Raw genomic sequence first — 21,072 nt, forward strand, 5'->3', positions numbered from 1 at the left:
CTTGTGAAAGAAGTTTTAGCAAACTGAAAATTAAAAAGAACTATCAAGGTCTACAATGCCACTGGGCAGATTGACAAGTATGAGTATTATATGGATTGAATGTGAATTGGCTACAATAATCAATTTTTAAAATATCATAGATGAATTTATTACTAAAAAGCTCGAAAAGTGAAATTTTGAAGTGTACAAAAATTAATTTTTTTCAAACTATTATAATGTATAAGGTTATAACACGTTTGTCAGTGTATACTATTAATTTTCTTGTTCATATCATAATTATTATTAATATTAAAAAAAATATAAAATAAAAAATGCATAAATATTTATCTATGTGTGTATGTGGTGAGGGGGGGGGGGAGGGGGTTGTCAAAAACTATTTTATAAGAACGGAAATATGTTAAATGGCCAGGAGCGCAAATTGACATTGCTACGGCTCTGGTCATAGGGACTGATTCTTATTGGCCATAGGGTATATTAATATATGCATAATCCACCCAATTTATTACCTACTATAAAATTCTATAGAATTTTAGTACACAATTAGCTACATTACACTAAAGTGTATAGGTATACACTATAATGTAATATACTATACAATAAATATTACATATTTTTAATTTGTTGAGATACATATATTATATAAGTTCATACTTTTTAATACATATGATTTTTTTGTGCATCAAAGTCCTTGCTTTAGTTGTTACTTATTAATAAATAATAAATATAGTAGAATTAAATATATACATTATTCTCGTGCAAAATAAATTTACCTATGAACTATGATACAGCCTTACAATATACTATAGGTATAGTTGTATTATAATTAATATATATCTTATATATATTATATAAGGTCAGTAGCAATTTTACACTGAGCTATTTCATTTGTTTTTTTCAGAATATGACTTAGTTCACTTATAAAACCAATTGCAGTTTATCTAAAAGTTCTCAGAGACGCAGGGCTAATAAATCAAAAAATGAGAAAACTATTTCTTTTAATACTATTGCCCATAGTGATTCTACTACAGATGACACCGTTGCTACATGGAATAATCATTCTGTTGTGTTGAATAATTTTTCTTTTGAACACTAACAGTATTAGTTAATAATAAATTTAACTGTGGTTCACAAAGTAAAGTAAATGAACTTAGTCTCAATTATTATTGCTACTAATTCTTTAAAGAAAGAGCACCTCAAATGAAAATAATTCCCATGTTTTTCAATTTGAATAAGCATCGTTTATAATATCAGCAAAGTTAGCTAGAAGTAACGCAACAACACTACCTAAACTATTAAAATTAGTTGATAGTATGGAATGTTTGTGGTCACTTCCACTGGATTCGAGAACACTATTATCTACTCCTTGGTAAGGTGATATTGCCATATCAACTATTAAAGGGAATAAATATATTAATTTTAGTGTTATGACTGGATTACCTAATTCACTTGTATAATTTTAATCCATATGTTACACAACTTAACATTTTAGAATAATGGTTTAATATAAAAAGGTATAGTTGTATTATAATTAATATATATCTTATATACATTTGTATAATATATACATATATATGTATAGATATAGCTTTATATATAGGGAGGTCAGTAGCAATTTTACACTAAGCTATTTCATTTATTTTTTTCAGAATATGACTTAGTTCACTTATAAAACCAATTGCAGTTTATCTAAAAGTTCTCAGAGACGCAGGGCTAATAAATCAAAAATTGCCAAGAAAACTATTTCTTTTAATACTATTGCCCATAGTGATTCTACTACAGATGACACTGTTGCTACATGGAATAATCCGCTTATTTCATTTATTTTATTCGAAACTACAATTATAACAGTTCTTGGTTTAAATAAGTCGATATAACAGTGTAAAACCATATCTATTAAATATAATACATTATATTTAAGAACCTCATTCATGTCAACCTACAACTGAGGATATGGGTGTGACAGAAGACTGTACCAGTTTTATTTCGCCAGTTCGGACCTCAAAGGTCTTCATTATAAAAAATAACAATTCATTTTCTACCCTTGTCATGCTGAGTTACCGCCGCCCGCCTGTGCGTCGCCTCTTAAGAATTTACGATACCTATCCATTTATACACAAAGCGTTCAGAATTGAAATGTGTTTATGTATCTACACAGTATAATGTATTAATGTATAACAGAGACACGTTATCGGATATAATAATATATTTATAATATTATTATATTTATAGAAAAGCAATTTAATGTCAAACACCATTCCGGTCTGTTTATTGTGGATTAGTATATATTTTGTCGTTTTCATTAGCTAACAATAAATTAGTCTGTTAAAATAATAATACTAATATTTAAAGAATGTTAATTTGAAATACATTTGCTGGGTATCGTTTATAACGAATACGGTCTTAACAATGCAATAATTAAAATAACATTATTTATATGAAAGCCTTGAGAAAATACCTTCAAATAGCAAATACACATGGGCGTCGCTCGACTGCGGCCCAAAGTAAACTTTTTACCTTTTCAACTATCCCGATTGCGACCCGTCCATACTAGGTAGGAAATACTATTTAAGTGGTTATCAAAACTAAATAAATATCCCGATTGCGTCCGATACGTATTTCGACATAAATATCGATAATGATTCTGATTTCCCCCCCCCCCCAAATATGCAGGACTACTTGTAGTCAAAGTATGTATTTGACAACGAATGCGTGTGAAAGTTTTCATTCGAAATTTAATTCACTCACTATTCTATACTTCACATCCAAATATACTTCAATTTTTGGAAATTTTGAAACAATGCCAAACAGATGCCATAATAAAAATTCAATCTATAGTTTGTACTCCATGGGAAACAACTAAAAAAATTCATACAAACTCAAATAATGAAATTAAAAAAACTTGGAACCTAACCTATAACACTGTGATTATTTTAGTATTCATTGAAATATTAATTGTATTTACATTTTTTTTTTTATTGTAAACAATTTATTGTTGCAACGTATTTAAATACTTTTTTACTTTATACTTGTTTTATAATAATTTACGTATATCGACGTACTTATTAAAATAAAAGTTTGAATTTCAAATACAATTTCGTCCAATATACATTTATACAGTATTTAAAATATGGACTTTATATTATTAATTATAAGGTATTTTGTGAACCCATATGTCTTTGGACGCAATCGGGATACTTATATTTGGGATAAAATACGACTTCCTAAATTCGGTCCGCAATCGGGCATCTCCGATACCCATAGCTATAAAAGGTACTTAAGACACAAAAATAATAGTACCTACCTATATAAATTAAAATTATTAAATTACATAATCATAATGCCTACAGGAATACCAAATTTACCAAGTCTTATTAAGATTAAACAGAGACATTAGTATGTAATTTATGGTATACTGCAAATTGTTTTTGAATACCACCTTTATACATGTGTATTTTCTATAAAGTTTTCAGTTCTAACCTATTACAACTCGACAATAAATTACAGACACACGCATATAGGTGGATAATATATTAACGGCTAAGTACAAGGAACAAAAATAACATATCATTTAAAATTAAATCATTTAAATTTCAAAAATTAATATTTTATTTAAGTGCCTACTGCCTAGTTATTTAAAAATTGCTATATTACAATAAAATTACATTATACCATATATTATATTAAAAAATTGTTCAGTAATAAATTGTTAAATTATGATACATGCCATTCTAATCAATATAAATTAAATGGTAGTCACGGAAATAAATCCAGGGAAAAAAATCAAATTACAATGATTAAATAATATATAACAGTCAAATTTAACGTATTAAATTAGATATTGTTTAAAAAATTGTTTACATATTATTGGTCAAATATATAAAAAAATAATTATAATTGAATAAATAAAAATATTATATATATATATATATATATATATAAAATTATTAATACACAGGATATAATATGTTAATTAATTTAAAATTCACAAAGAACAAATAATTTTATAACACGATATGTTATATTATATTATTATAAGTAATATAATGTTTACACCATTAAAATAATTCATTTTTTTTTAAATATACAAATACAAAATACACTATGTAGTTATCAAGAAAGTGAAACAAATTTCAATCACAATATATTTAACACATTAATATTCATAAAGAAATTTAATTTTTAATAGTTATCCCATATTGAACTTTTTTTGATACTTAATAAATTAACATATTATTATATGTACTCAATACTTTTATTTACATTAATTAATTTTAATAATACATACTATTTATGCATAATAAGTGCACCTAAATAAATAGTATGTATATCAGAACTACATAAAAAGTTATTCATGTTTAAAAACACAAAATTAATATATTATAAAACAATAAGGATTTTTTTTGTATAAAGGTTGCAACAGCCACACTCTGCAGCGGTGGCGGGACACAATTTTACCGCAACCGCTGCAGTGTGTGACGACCTTTACCAGCGATTAAGAGGACGCTACACTCGCATGTGTTGTCTCCGTCTTACAAGTGCGTAACATTGCAAAACCTGTTTCTCGCGGGAAAGAATCGAGATTGATACAGTTATAACTAAGAAACGGAATTTTTACCACATAAAAAGGAGAATTTTGTCTGTGCAATATCGTTTTTATATTTTCGATATCAGAACTAAAAACAAAGTTATTCATGTTAAAAAAACACAAAATTAATATATTACAAAACAAAAAGAATTTTTTTTGTATAAGTGATATCAAAAAAATAAAAACGATATTTCACAGACAAAATTCTCCCTTTTATGTGGTGAAAAATTTGTTTCTTAGTTATAACTGTATCTTTCTCGGAGAGAAGTTAAGCACTGCACAATATAAACCGAGTGATAGTATACTACAACTCAAGTAAAACTGTACGAGTACGTACCAAAATTATAAGAGATAAGATATTTATCGGTTTCGTTATCGGGGTATATAGTGCATTCACAAAATGTCATTAGTGTTTTACCAAAGGATAGAGGTAGCATATAACTATTTTTTATACGTTATGAGAAAAAAAATTATGCATAAAAATTAATTGATAAGACATAATATTAATAATTTGTAATAAAAACATAATATATTATACAGATTATTTTGTATAAATACTTCACAATGTACATTGCCCAATATACTCGGACATTGTATAGATACCCATCTCCAGAATTGAATGCAGGTAGTGATGTAAAAATGTGCTTAAAATACGTGAAATCACCAAGAACTGTTTATTTTAAATAGTGTTTGATAAAACCATTGGCTTAATATATTTAATTATCCCATAATATAATATGCATTAAAAAAATATACAAATATTTTGTTTTCGAAATACATTATGATACGCCTAATCTATTAAGACTTTTTGTGCTAATTGTGTAAACCGTGTATTAGTGATTGGAAGCAGTAAATACATACAATAAAAAACTATTATAACAATTTATAACCATTAATTAATATTGCTGATTAAAGCTTACGAATAATGTATATACATACTTAAATTAGTTTTAAGACAATTAAATACTTATTATAAAAATTCAATAAAACGAGCAGATCGATCGTCATAATGAATGGGATAGGTATATAATAGGAAAAAAGATAACGACCTACTCTTTATAACTAAATATTCATTTAACAATTTAAAGTGTTTAATAAGCTGAATTCAAAAACACACACGAGTTAAGATGTATAAAACATTTTGCAGCGGAGTTGAAACCGGCGTAATTATTGTATTTCGTATATTCATGTATATAGTGGCCACCAAATGTTTTCTATAGAAATTATCGAATAATATTGACCTGCCAATATCGGTAGACAATAAAGGTAGAAGATCAAGGGATGCCAACTAGAGTGTGACTTTAAATATGTATATATCTATAAACAGGTACAGAACCGCAACCATTTACAATGTACATATATATATGGCTATTGGCTATTGAATAAGATATTTTATCTTACTTGTCGAGAAATACGGTCATTTCTTGACATGCATTGAAAATCCAATTTAACAATAACCTACAATTCTGAGTACGGATGTGACTGGAGCGGTCTTATCCCAGGTCGCCAGTGCGGACTACCAAGGTCCTCATTGTAAAAATAACAATTAATTTCCTACCTGGTCCTACCTTGTCCTACCTGGTCACCATCGCACGTCTGCGTTATACTAGTAACATTAAAATATAAAACATCTACAGAACCACAAACATTTACAATGCAGATATATATATGGCTATTGGCTATTGTATAAGATATTTTATCCCTCAGGTCAAGAAATGACTGTACACAGAATGTATAAGTGCGTCCTAAAATACGTGACATTGACTATAACGGTTTATTTTAAACGGTGTTTGGTAAACTCCTAATTATTTCATAATATTTTATGGTACGTATTAATTCAGCAGCTGATAATTAGCAATTAATCAGTATTACACCATTATTTCGACCGGGGAAATTTGATTATACATCTATAGATACGGGATAATTGAAATAAATTTAGTCAGATGGATACCTAACCTAACCATGAATGGCTACTTAACTCAAGTTCGAACTGTTGAAAATAATCAAAATTTAATTTAAATTATTGTTATTAAATATTTATATTATCTGTTCTAATAATTAAATCATTTATTGGTATTGTAAATTATTATTTTACAGACAGTAAAAATTTCTAGTTAAAAAAATAAATCTATTATTTTAATGAAAATTTGAGAACTATTTAAATAAAAACATGATCAAGCCCTCTCCTGTATAGATTAATCAGTTAACCTATGACAATCGTTTGAAAACGCAAACTGATAATACCGTATTAATATTCATTAACCCTTAAGAAGGTACTAAGTGGCTAATAACTAATAAGCTATTCAATAATTATACTAATAATAATATTTATAATTTATGACGCGAAAACAATAAAAAATATTAAATAACATACCGCAGATGACAATTATTCAACCATTGTTGTTGTTCCACAGCTCAGCAGTAAACTTTGGTTTAGATTTTTGAATTGGAGTCAATGATGGAGGGACACAAAACGAAACACGTGCATACTCGTTGTAGCTCAATACCCAGCGCACATCCGTCCGACGATACAGGTGGCGAAGTAATGATTTGTAGTGGTAGAAAATTATCAATGATATTTGTACGTGCTCAATTTTGGGTGGGGGGCGTAAGGAAACCAATTGACCCAATCATTGACCACCTTATGCTTATAGACGATCCCTTATCTTTCCCAGTGTACTGATACGCTATAATTTTGGCGCCAATATTTTATAATTTGAAATTATTATAATATGATATCACTAGGATACTACAATGTTTACATCTTATTAATTCAATTTGACAATTTCTTTATTAATATTAATTAGATTTGTTTACTTATTCATTTAATACAAACATTGAAACATGCCAGTTTTCTGCTTTTTAAATTTCCTCAGTGGAAGTAAAAAGGTCAAGTGGAATACTGTCGAACAACCTGTTACACTCCATCGACTTCCGAAAGACCACTCTTTTAGGAAACTATGGGCTCAACAAGCTCTTTCAGGAATAGAGAAAAAGATTAGTTTTGATTCAGGTTTGATGTAAACTAATTAAATAATTATTCTTTTCTGTTAGAAATTTAGTATGTAAACTATATTAAACATTTTGCTTTATTTTATATTTGAACCTATTGTCTATTCACACATAAAATATAATTCCCAATACTCAATAGTCAATATATTTATGAACAAACTACCTATTATATAGAATACTACCATTGTTTATGCATATATTCCTTATATTAAATTTTATATTTTATAAATATTTGTTTGTTAAATAATAATTTGTAAATGATATTTGCTCCCTTCATTTTCCCACGTATCATTATGATGATACAAGCACTGGTAAACGGAAGCTTAAATAAGAATGCTATCCGTTTGACTCCTCGCTCAAAAGATAATTCTACCAATGTTGAAATTATATACAAACCATCAGGAAGTTTTCTTGTATAAGGTCAATTAATTATAATAACCGAATCCATTTTATAAAAAAACAAATTAAAAAAATATTAATAAATGTTATTCAAACATTAGAGAGCCGTGCAATGATTTACTATATTATACCAGACCATTATGATTTAGTAGTTGATAGTATTGATGAGACATCTAAAACTGAAGTTGTAAGTATTGATAAGACATCTAAAACTCAAGTAGAAAAGTAATACTTCTATATATTATTGTAAAATGCACTGTTCTATTCCAGCATTTAAATTGTTTGATTGTTTATACATATTTGCATAAGAATTTAGCTACAGTATGCAAATATTTTTCAATTGTAGTGTAATTTGTATACAAATATATGCAATATGATAACTTCCAAGTCTTAAATAATATAAATTTGAAAATGTATCTTTGTCATAATTAATAGTTATATACAAATATTTAATGTTTATTTTGTTCTATGTGTATTATAGCATATTACATTTAAATGAATCTAACTCAATAAGAAAAACATATTTTAGTGATATTTGAAAATTAATATTTATATGTTTAACTATTTGTTTATCTTCTATAGTCTATTCTGCATGTATGTAACTGTTTTTTTTAGTTAGTTGTCACAAGAAATTCAATAAAACAAAGTTCCTGATTATTGGCACTCACTACTCATAATGAAAAATACTTGTTCTTGATTTGTTTAAGATAGCTTTTTAAAATCAGCCTTTTCAATCAAGATCATGTATTTGACATTAAGCAGTCATATCATTTTACATGAAGAAAATTATTTTTATGACATTAACAATACAACTTATTAACTTACTCTTACATTTATCTAATTGATGATAATACTTTAATACATTGTACATTTTTTTATTTCTTTTATATAACTATTGAATTATCTGTATAATTTATCACAATAACTATTGTTATTACTTATTTTTTGTAAGCCTGTGTTTTAGCTATATCTATTATGTTAATTGTTATGTAATATATAAATAAAGGAATAACAATATAATTATATGATTTAATAAAAATGTGTTATGAAAATATTGTTATAATGTTTAGTTTAAAGAACCAGATAAAATTGTTACAACAAGAAAATGTGCAGTTGAAAAAACTAACCTCGGAACAAAATAAAGTACTAAATAGTGAGGAGTTGAGGTTTGAAGGACGGTTTACACAAATATTGCCAAAACTTTTTACATCAACACAAATTGATTTACTTCTCCCTCCTAAAAAAAGTTTTTAAATGGAAATCAGAAGATATCCATAACTAAAGAAGGTACTTAAGATTCAAAAATAATAGTACCTACCTATATAAATTAGATAACCATAATGCCTACAGGAATACCAAATTTACCAAGCCTTATTAAGATTAAACAGAGACATTAGTATGTAATTTATGGCATACTGCAAATTGTTTTTGAATACCACCTTTATACATGTGTATTTTCTATAAAGTTTTCAGTTCTAACCTATTACAGCTCGACAATAAAATACAGACACACGCATATAGGTGGATAATATATTAACGGCTAAGTACAAGGAACAAAAATAACATATCATTTAAAATTAAATCATTTAAATTTCAAAAATTAATATTTTATTTAAGTACCTTCTGCCTAGTTATTTAAAAATTGCTATATTACAATAAAATTACATTATACCATATGTTATATTAAAAAATTGTTCAATAATAAATTGTTAAATTATGATACATGCCATTCAAATCAATATAAATTAAATGGTAGTCACGGAAAAAAACCAAGAAAAAAATCCAGGGAAAAAAAATCAAATTACAATAATTAAATAATATATAACAGTCAAAATTAAAGTATTAAATTAGATATTATTTAAAATAATGTGTCACATTATTGGTCAAATGTATAAAAAATAATTTTAATTAAATAAATAAAAATATAAAATTTAAAGTATTATTCAAAAATGTTTAAACAGTGGTTATATTGTAATTGTATACATACATATATTTATATATATACATATATATGTATATAAAATTATTAATACACAGGTTATAAGTTAATTAATTTAAAATTCACAAAGGACAAATAATTTGGTAATACAATATTATATTAAATTATTATAAGCAGGGCTCATAACTTATAGCTCTAAAAAAGGTTGTTATAAGCACTTAAGTATGCTTTAAAAAGTATTCATATAAGCGCTTAAATATGCACTAAAAAATACTAAAATATGCAAAAAAACATTTGTAGGTAAACAAAAGTTATTATTGATTATATTATTTTATTATTTTAGCTTCTATTATTAATAATAAAATTGAATTATTGTACTTTATTGTATCATAAAAAACTTGTGGTAGGTACTCAATATTCTGCGATTGGTCTGTTAAAAAAAAAAATGTATAATTTTATAGGATACTAAAAATAAATTTAAAAAAATAAATGATAAAAATCATGCAAAAATCCAAAAATAAACGAAAAAAGCAAAATGGCGCTTATACTCTGGAATATGCAAAAATATGCAACATACAATTTTGTATGTAGCTTCTTGGTTATCTGAAACAAATGTATAGCTCACATAGGTACCTCTAGGACCTTTAAAAAAAAAATATGCAAATGCTAGAAGTTATGAGCCCTGATTATAAGTAATATAATGTACACACCATTAAAATAATTTATAGACTTCATATTTTCAAGAAAGTGAAACAAATTTCAATCACAATATATATAACACATTAATCGTCTTAAAGAAATTTAATTTTTAATAGTTATCCCATATTGAACTTTTTTTGATAATCAACATATTATTATATATACTCAATACTTTTATTTACATTAATTAATTTAAAAAATAATTAATATTTATGCATAATAAGTGCTCCTAAATAAATATTTATAGTATTTAAGGCAGGAGAAAGCATAATCTGAAACATGACTTGAAATATTGTTAAATAACGTAGATATTTTTTCATCATTAGGTATAAATTAGGAAAGTGTAATTTTTAAGAACCACATAGGAGCGGCTGTTTTTTTTTATATGTATTTTAATATTCGTACTGTGAATTGAAATGAATTTTGCACGAGTAGGAAATGAGGTTTAATTACCTACTGAAAGTGATACCCCTCAAAATAATTTTAAATGTTTCCGATAATTACCCTACAAATAATTCGATATAAACGAAAGACGTTTTCAGCCATATGTATTGACCGCATTCCAGTGGTCTAAAAAAACGTTTAGTATGTTAAGGATTATGTCGAAGGTCATGTTCCGGAATGCTTTGAAATCGAAGAAAATAAGTCCATTAAATAGTGTACAACCATATCTACAAAATGCAATACAATGCATTGAAATTCCAATTTAACAATAACCTACCATTCTGAATACGAATGTGACTGGAACGGTTTTATCCCCGTTTGCCAGATCGAACCCTAAGGGTCCGAATTATAAAATTAAACAATATGCATTTCCTACGCTGTCCTACCTAGTCAGTCATCACTGCCCGTCTGTAAGACGCCTATAAAATATTTACGATAACATGACCATTCATAAATAAATGTTTTTATTAATCCGATTACAATTCAAAGAAATGGACATATAATATACTATATGAAAAAACAAGGATATAGGTACACAATATATATAAACACGGTAATACGGTATATGGACCCAAAACCGTTTGCAGGGTAGTCGAGACTGGCGAAGACATTGTAACTCGTATAATCATGAATTATAGTGCCCACCCGACGTTTTCTACAGACCCCCCAATATTTGATGGTTAGACAATTTATGGAGGTGGAAGATCAAGGAACGCCAACAAATGTATGTATATATGGTATAACTTTAGATATGTACATCTATAGGCTTGTACACAACCATTAACATTTACAATGTACCAGGGGCCAACGCAGGAAAAAATTTCGAGGGTGGTTTTGAAAAAATTTAAAGTAGGTATTCATAAATATCATATTATTCATACTGTATTACACTTTTCTATATTTTATTTCGTTCACTTATACTATATACATAAACACATAATAATATAATATCATAGATAATAAATTAATATGAGTTTAAAATCTAAAATCTTTTATGTCTGAAAAGGGCCCCCTAAATACGATGATAGGGCTCTTTTTGGGGTGCCATGCACCCCTAGCACCCCCGCTAATTGCGGCACTGGTTATTAGTAATACACTAATACATTTGTAGGTCAGATAATTTCTTTTTGTACCTACTATTTCGGGGGGGTTTGGTTTAAACCCCTAACCCCCCTGCCAACGACCCTGCAATGTACATATATATATGGTTATTGGCTATTGTATAAGATATTGTACCCCTCAGGTCAAGAAATGATTGTACACGGGATGTATAAGTGCGTCCTAAAATACATGGCATCGCCAATAACTGTTTATTTCAAATACTGTTTGGTAAATTTCTAATTATTTCTAAACATTATATTATGTTATAAATTAATTCTGCAGCTCAGTATTACACCATTATTTCGAAGTCATACATTTTCGGGAGATTTAATTATATTTATATATATATTCTATACAAAATTTAAATGCACAGAAAGACGGAAAGTTATAAAATAATTAAAATTTAACATTGTACTCTCAGTCCATATATTTTTGGGTTATCTGTACAAAGATAAATCTGCAACGAAGTGTTTTTGTTGGGATATCAGTAGTTTTTTTATGAAATATTTTTATATACCAGCATGTTATTCATTATTTGTTTATTATAATACTATTATGTTTGTTCATTTATATATTCGATTTTTTAGATTAAATAGTTTTTATTTGATTTAAAGAGGGGTATAGGGGGTGTGGGTACGCGTTTCCATCGCCAACATATGCTCGATTACTGAAAAGTGTTGGAATGAATAATATAGCTTAAAAATGCTAAACCATAAACCACGATTAGTGATAAAATATTTAAATTCATAAAACATACGACACAAAAGAGCAATCAAATATCATATTCGAATAGATTTGTATGCCATTCAACGACATTGCAGCCACCGAATGATCGGATCAGAATCGACCAAAGGCGTTGTCAGATCATCATAGCGGCACAAGAGACGGGGTAGCGTACACCCGTAACGTGGAACTCCAAAGAGTCTCTGGAACTTTGCCATCTGCACGCTAAATCTATCGTACCCGTTGGTCGATCACATCTGCAGAACGTAATTCTGGAGAATTTTTACGAATATACAATCTATTAAAGAATTTAAACATTGAATGCACTAAATTTATTGTCGTTACCAAACAGCCACTACGAATAACAAACAAAAGAATACGTATATTAAACTATTTACGAATTAATACAATCGAACTCATAGTATGATAGTATGGATAACAGTCACACAATTCATAAATTGTAATAATTTATATTTGTATACAAGGCACTGTGGAGTAGGTCACGAATTAATTTAAAGGACCATAACACTCAAAAAAATAAGTCTATCTTAAAATAGTACCTAGTGAATAAAAACAGAGATACCATTAAAATATTTTTACAACTATTAGGTATTTAGCCTGCGACAGTCATTTGAAAAATACGCGTGACGTCATAATTTCGGCGCCGCCGATTACTCTGTACACGATTAGTGTACACGAGTCTCGCTGTTTAAACGCTTATAACTCGGCTAATACTCAATTTAATGATGTAGACCTTTATAATAAATTAAAGTTCAAAAATGTATCTTTCATTTCATGTAGTTTACAATAATATGTTAATTAAGTGATTTGATTAAAAATTAAACATGAACATTTATTTGTACGACTGTGGACTATTTTAGGACTGTATAAGTTGTCCACCGTGTTATTATCGTGTAACTATATTTATACACGTTTGTAGATAACTACAGTGATTTGTATAATGGTGTGTGTAATATAAATAATAATATTTGCCCACTGAGTAAACCAAAATGAAAACTGCAATAATTAATATAAATAATACTATCAAGTCGTCTATAGGCACTACTGCACTAGGCCGCAGTCGCACGTCGCGAGTCTGCCTTATCGTGTTTAGTTTTACGTACGCATTGTAAAGTTTATTTAATAAAATAAAACATTATAGGCACCTATTAAAATGTTCTGTTCAGTTTATGGTTGTTCAAATTATAGTGAAGAAGATGTTAATACGGGTTTGAGAAAAATACATTTTTTTAAATTTACTAAAAAGAGCAAAATCTACTAAACGCTTAACGATTTAAAAAATGGAGTGATTTCTGTAGAAGAAAAAATGTTGTTCCTCGAAAGTCGGCTGTTATATGTTCAAAACATTTTACTGAAAATGACCATAATCAATCTGATTTACTTCGTCAAAAACTTTTACCGAATTCTAAGGTTCTTGTTCATTTAAATGCCGGGGTTTCTAAAAATACTTCTAAGAAAGTTTATCATTCGTTTATATATAAATAAACCGTCTAATGATTCCTACTGTAAAATAATATTAAATTACAAATTTAGGTTTAAATCTATACATTATTATAAAGGTCTACATCGATAAATTGAGTATTGGCCGAGTTATAAACGTTTAAACGGCGAGTATCGCAATATTCCCGTAAAAGCGTATACAGCCTAAGCGACGGCGGCGAAATTATGACGTCACGCGAATTTTTCAAATGTCCATAACTTCCTAAATATTGGACGCAAACAGTTTTTAGTGGTACCAATATTCCTTGATGAATTAGTTATATTTAATAAAAATTTAAAAAAAAATAGTTGTGTAGTCCTTTAATAACAGTTATATATTACTGATATTAGTATTCGTATGGAAATCCACAGCACACGCGACCCGTCAATGGATCAGTCATCATTTATAAGGAGACTCTCCGACAACAGAGACAGTATCATAAACTTTAACACCTCACGCTACTAATATCAACACATTGCACATTATATAATTTTGCTGAATTAAAGGTTGCCACAGCCACACTCTGCAGCGGTGGCAGGACACAATTTTACCGCAACCGCTGCAGTGTGTGGCGACCTTTACCAGCGATTAAGAGGACGCTACACTCGCATGTGTTGTCTCCGTCTTACAAGTGCGTAACATTGCAAAAACTGTTTCTCGCGGGAAAGAATCGAGATTGATACAGTTATAACTAAAAAACGGAATTTTCACCACATAAAAAGGAGAATTTTGTCTGTGCAATATCGTTTTTATATTTTCGATATCAGAACTAATAAAAAAACACAAAATTAATATATTACAAAACAAAAAGAATTTTTTTTTTATAAGTGATATCAAAAAAATAAAAACGATATTTCACAGATAAAATTCCCCCTTTTATGTGGTGAAACTTTCGTTTCTTAGTTATAACTGTATCTTTCTCGGAGCTTTCCCGCGCGAAACAGATTTTGCAATGTTACGCACTTGTAAGACGGAGACAACACATGCGGGTGAAACGTCCCCTTAACTACCTACTATTTGTTGACTATATACACAGACGCACACACGAGCGCAACATAGACCTGTTGATCATTTAAAACGTTTTAAAATGTACATATATATGTTACGGGCAAAGTGGAAAATTCGAACAATGTATACAATGTCCGAGGTATATTGGGCAATGTAAATTGTTAAGTATTTATACAAAATAGTCTGCATAATATATTATGTTTAATCATCAAATGATAAATTAGCTTAAATTATACATTTAAAATATTGTGAAGTACATTTATTCTAACAATTACATTAACAGTTTATAATCATTTGGCTTCAATTTTTGGGAACTATTCTTTATATTAATTATATGTTCAATCAATTCGTCGTATTTTAATTTGGTTAAATACACATTATTCACATTTTTTTCATAAAAAACAGTATTCAATTTCGCATTAAGTTTTTCCATTTGAAATAAAATGTAGAAAATAAATAAATGTTTGTTAAGCACTGCACAATAAGGTCTTAACAATGCAATAATTAAAATAACATTATTTATATGAAAGCCTTGAGAAAATACCTTCAAATAGCAAATACACATGGGCGTCGCTCGACTGCGGCCCAAAGTAACCTTTTTAGCTTTTCAACTATCCCGATTGCGACCCGTCCATACTAGGTAGGAAATACTATTTAAGTGGTTATCAAAACTAAATAAATATCCCGATTGCGTCCGATACGTATTTCGACATAAATATCGATAATGATTCTGATTTCCCCCCCCCCCAAATATGCAGGACTACTTGTAGTCAAAGTATGTATTTGACAACGAATGCGTTGTGAAAGTTTTCATTCGAAATTTAATTCACTCACTATTCTATACTTCACATCCAAATATACTTCAATTTTTCGAAATTTTGAAACAATGCCAAACAGATGCCATACTTTTTACTTTACATTTACAATGTACATATATATATGGCTATTGGCTATTGAATAAGATATTTTATCTTACTTGTCGAGAAATACGGTCATTTCTTGACATGCATTGAAAATCCAATTTAACAATAACCTACAATTCTGAGTACGGATGTGACTGGAGCGGTCTTATCCCAGGTCGCCAGTGCGGACTACCAAGGTCCTCATTGTAAAAATAACAATTAATTTCCTACCTGGTCCTACCTTGTCCTACCTGGTCACCATCGCACGTCTGCGTTATACTAGTAACATTAAAATATAAAACATCTACAGAACCACAAACATTTACAATGCAGATATATATATGGCTATTGGCTATTGTATAAGATATTTTATCCCTCAGGTCAAGAAATGACTGTACACAGAATGTATAAGTGCGTCCTAAAATACGTGACATTGACTATAACGGTTTATTTTAAACGGTGTTTGGTAAACTCCTAATTATTTCATAATATTTTATGGTACGTATTAATTCAGCAGCTGATAATTAGCAATTAATCAGTATTACACCATTATTTCGACCGGGGAAATTTGATTATACATCTATAGATACGGGATAATTGAAATAAATTTAGTCAGATGGATACCTAACCTAACCATGAATGGCTACTTAACTCAAGTTCGAACTGTTGAAAATAATCAAAATTTAATTTAAATTATTGTTATTATATATTTATATTATCTGTTCTAATAATTAAATCATTTATTGGTATTGTAAATTATTATTTTACAGACAGTAAAAATTTCTAGATAAAAAAATAAATCTATTATTTTAATGAAAATTTGAGAACTATTTAAATAAAAACATGATCAAGCCCTCTCCTGTATAGATTAATCAGTTAACCTATGACAATCGTTTGAAAACGCAAACTGATAATACCGTATTAATATTCATTAACCCTTAAGAAGGTACTAAGTGGCTAATAACTAATAAGCTATTCAATAATTATACTAATAATAATATTTATAATTTATGACGCGAAAACAATAAAAAATATTAAATAACATACCGCAGATGACAATTATTCAACCATTGTTGTTGTTCCACAGCTCAGCAGTAAACTTTGGTTTAGATTTTTGAATTGGAGTCAATGATGGAACGTCAATTCATAAAACCACGCAACACACAACATGCGCAACTCTTCAAAATTCGAATTTCTACTAAGTGCCAGCGCACATCCGTCCGACGATACAGGTGGCGAAGTAATGATTTGTAGTGGTAGAAAATTATCAATGATATTTGTACATGCTCAATTTTGGGTGGGGGGCGTAAGGAAACCAATTGATCCAATCATTGACCTTATGCTTATAGACGATCCCTTATCTTTCCCAGTGTACTGATACGCTATAATTTTGGCGCCAATATTTTATAATTTGAAATTATTATAATATGATATCACTAGGATACTACAATGTTTACATCTTATTAATTCAATTTGACAATTTCTTTATTAATATTAATTAGATTTGTTTACTTATTCATTTAATACAATCATTGAAACATCCCAGTTTTCTGCTTTTTAAATTTCCTCAGTGGATTTAAAAAGGTCAAGTGGAATACTGTCGAACAACCTGTTACACTCCAGCGATTTCCGAAAGACCACTCTTTTTTAGGAAACTATGGGCTCAACAAGCTCTTTCAGGAATAGAGAAAAATATTAGTTTTGATTCAGGTTTGATGTAAACTAATTAAATAATTATTCTTTTCTGTTAGAAATTTAGTATGTAAACTATATTAAACATTTTGCTTTATTTTATATTTGAACCTATTGTCTATTCACACATAAAATATAATTCCCAATACTCAATAGTCAATATATTTATGAACAAACTACCTATTATATAGAATACTACCATTGTTTATGCATATATTCCTTATATTAAATTTTATATTTTATAAATATTTGTTTGTTAAATAATAATTTGTAAATGATATTTGCTCCCTTCATTTTCCCATGTATCATTATGATGATACAAGCACTGGTAAACGGAAGCTTAAAGAAGAATGCTATCCGTTTGACTCCTCGCTCAAAAGATAATTCTACCAATGTTGAAATTATATACAAACCATCAGGAAGTTTTCTTGTATAAGGTCAATTAATTATAATAACCGAATCCATTTTATAAAAAAACAAATTAAAAAAATATTAATAAATGTTATTCAAACATTAGAGAGCCGTGCAATGATTTACTATATTATACCAGACCATTATGATTTAGTAGTTGATAGTATTGATGAGACATCTAAAACTGATGTTGTAAGTATTGATAAGACATCTAAAACTCAAGTAGAAAAGTAATACTTCTATATATTATTGTAAAATGCACTGTTCTATTCCAGCATTTAAATTGTTTGATTGTTTATACATATTTGCATAAGAATTTAGCTACAGTATGCAAATATTTTTCAATTGTAGTGTAATTTGTATACAAATATATGCAATATGATAACTTCCAAGTCTTAAATAATATAAATTTGAAAATGTATCTTTGTCATAATTAATAGTTATATACAAATATTTAATGTTTATTTTGTTCTATGTGTATTATAGCATATTACATTTAAATGAATCTAACTCAATAAGAAAAACATATTTTAGTGATATTTGAAAATTAATATTTATATGTTTAACTATTTGTTTATCTTCTATAGTCTATTCTGCATGTATGTAACTGTTTTTTTTAGTTAGTTGTCACAAGAAATTCAATAAAACAAAGTTCCTGATTATTGGCACTCACTACTCATAATGAAAAATACTTGTTCTTGATTTGTTTAAGATAGCTTTTTAAAATCAGCCTTTTCAATCAAGATCATGTATTTGACATTAAGCAGTCATATCATTTTACATGAAGAAAATTATTTTTATGACATTAACAATACAACTTATTAACTTACTCTTACATTTATCTAATTGATGATAATACTTTAATACATTGTACATTTTTTTATTTCTTTTATATAAATATTGAATTATCTGTATAATTTATCACAATAACTATTGTTATTACTTATTTTATGTAAGCCTGTGTTTTAGCTATATCTATTATGTTAATTGTTATGTAATATATAAATAAAGGAATAACAATATAATTATATGATTTAATAAAAATGTGTTATGAAAATATTGTTATAATGTTTAGTTTAAAGAACCAGATAAAATTGTTACAACAAGAAAATGTGCAGTTGAAAAAACTAACCTCGGAACAAAATAAAGTACTAAATAGTGAGGAGTTGAGGTTTGAAGGACGGTTTACACAAATATTGCCAAAACTTTTTACATCAACACAAATTGATTTACTTCTCCCTCCTAAAAAAAGTTTTTAAGTGGAAATCAGAAGATAAAGCATCTGCTATATCTTTACATAGTGTTAGTCCAAAGGCTCACAGAGTTTTATTTAAAAAGAACTTCTCCTTGCCAGGTTACTAGAAAATATATTATATTTCTGAATGGAATATAAAATTGTATGTTTGTAATAATTTTATGTTATAGCATTATCATATCTTAGACGTTGGGCATCAACCTTTAATGTTAATCATGGAATATTGTTTTATGTACTAAAATTAATGAAATCTAAAGGTAAAACAATATATGTAATATTATATCCGTCAGGTATTTTATGATTAATATTATGACTGATATTGAAAGATATAGTGTAATAGCACTTGACGAAACTTATGTTTCAAAACGAATGTGCTATGATCGAATGAATGAGCAATTTAAAGGCCCTCATAGAAGTGTCCAAACAGTTGTTGTTAGAGGTAATTGTAAACTACAGATAAGTACATACATATAATAATATATAAATAAACAATAATAATAATAATAATATATATTTTGTTAACACTAAATACAACACTTTTAACATAGGCCCATTTTCAAATTGGAAACAACCAATATTTTACAATTATGACACACCCATGACATCAAACTTATTATTTGATTTATTAATAAATTTGCGTGAAGCTAATTATTATGTTGTTGCAATGATAAGCGATATGGGATCTACAAACATTGGTTTACGGAGAGATTTGAACATATCCACAGCTAATGTGGCATTCTTACATCCAGTATCAAACAACAAAGTGTATGTGTTCGCAGATGTTCCACATTTATTAAAATTAGCCAGAAACCATTTCATGCAATCTAATAATTTTATTGTATACTTATTAAATTTAAAAAAAAAAATAATAATAATTTTTCAGAGGCTTTATTTTGCCAAATAACAAATTTATTGGGAAAAATATTTTAAAAGACTTAATTAAAATAAGTAAAGACCATATTTTAAAATTGCATACAAAATTACTGATTGTTATCTGTTGGTTGAAGGGACGTCACGGATGAACGTTAAGCTAGCAGCTCAGACATTTTCAAATTCTGTATCCAAAGCAATAGCCTTTTGTGGAGAGCTAGGATACTTTAATCTTGATAGTTGATAATTGGAAGGATGCAAGTTAAAACTTTTAAAAACTAGTCAAATCACCTACAAAAATAAAAAATGTTTTAGTTATGCATGAATATATTTTTTTAGGAATCTGAAACTATAAGTTTATTTAATGAATGGTTTGACTTAATGAACACCAGCCATAAATATGACAATGGTGTATCATGTTAATGACTTGATATTTTGAATCAAAAAAAACTATTGAATAAAATGAATTCTTTCATTTTCAGTATGAGAGTTAACGGGAAAAAAACATTACTACCATTTCAAAAAGGTTTT

At 27.8% G+C, this 21,072-nt stretch overlaps 1 protein-coding gene across 7 annotated transcripts in view; it reads right to left on the reverse strand.

Annotated features, from left to right (window-relative positions):
* Positions 1 to 21,072, reverse strand: part of LOC107169061 (uncharacterized) — a 90,941-nt gene that overhangs the window by 42,410 nt on the left and 27,459 nt on the right. The window contains exon 2 of one of the 7 annotated variants that reach the window (XR_016189789.1): positions 20,648 to 20,832. The exons of the other annotated variants lie outside the window; for them this stretch is intronic. The gene's annotated coding sequence lies outside the window, so the exon portion shown is untranslated. The remainder of the gene's footprint in view (positions 1 to 20,647; positions 20,833 to 21,072) is intronic. 7 annotated transcript variants of the gene reach the window in all.

The sequence above is a fragment of the Diuraphis noxia genome, unplaced genomic scaffold (assembly GCF_037042655.1).
Source record: "Diuraphis noxia isolate RWA-SAM2 unplaced genomic scaffold, SU_Dnox_SAM2 contig0001, whole genome shotgun sequence".
Lineage (NCBI taxonomy): Eukaryota > Metazoa > Arthropoda > Insecta > Hemiptera > Aphididae > Diuraphis > Diuraphis noxia.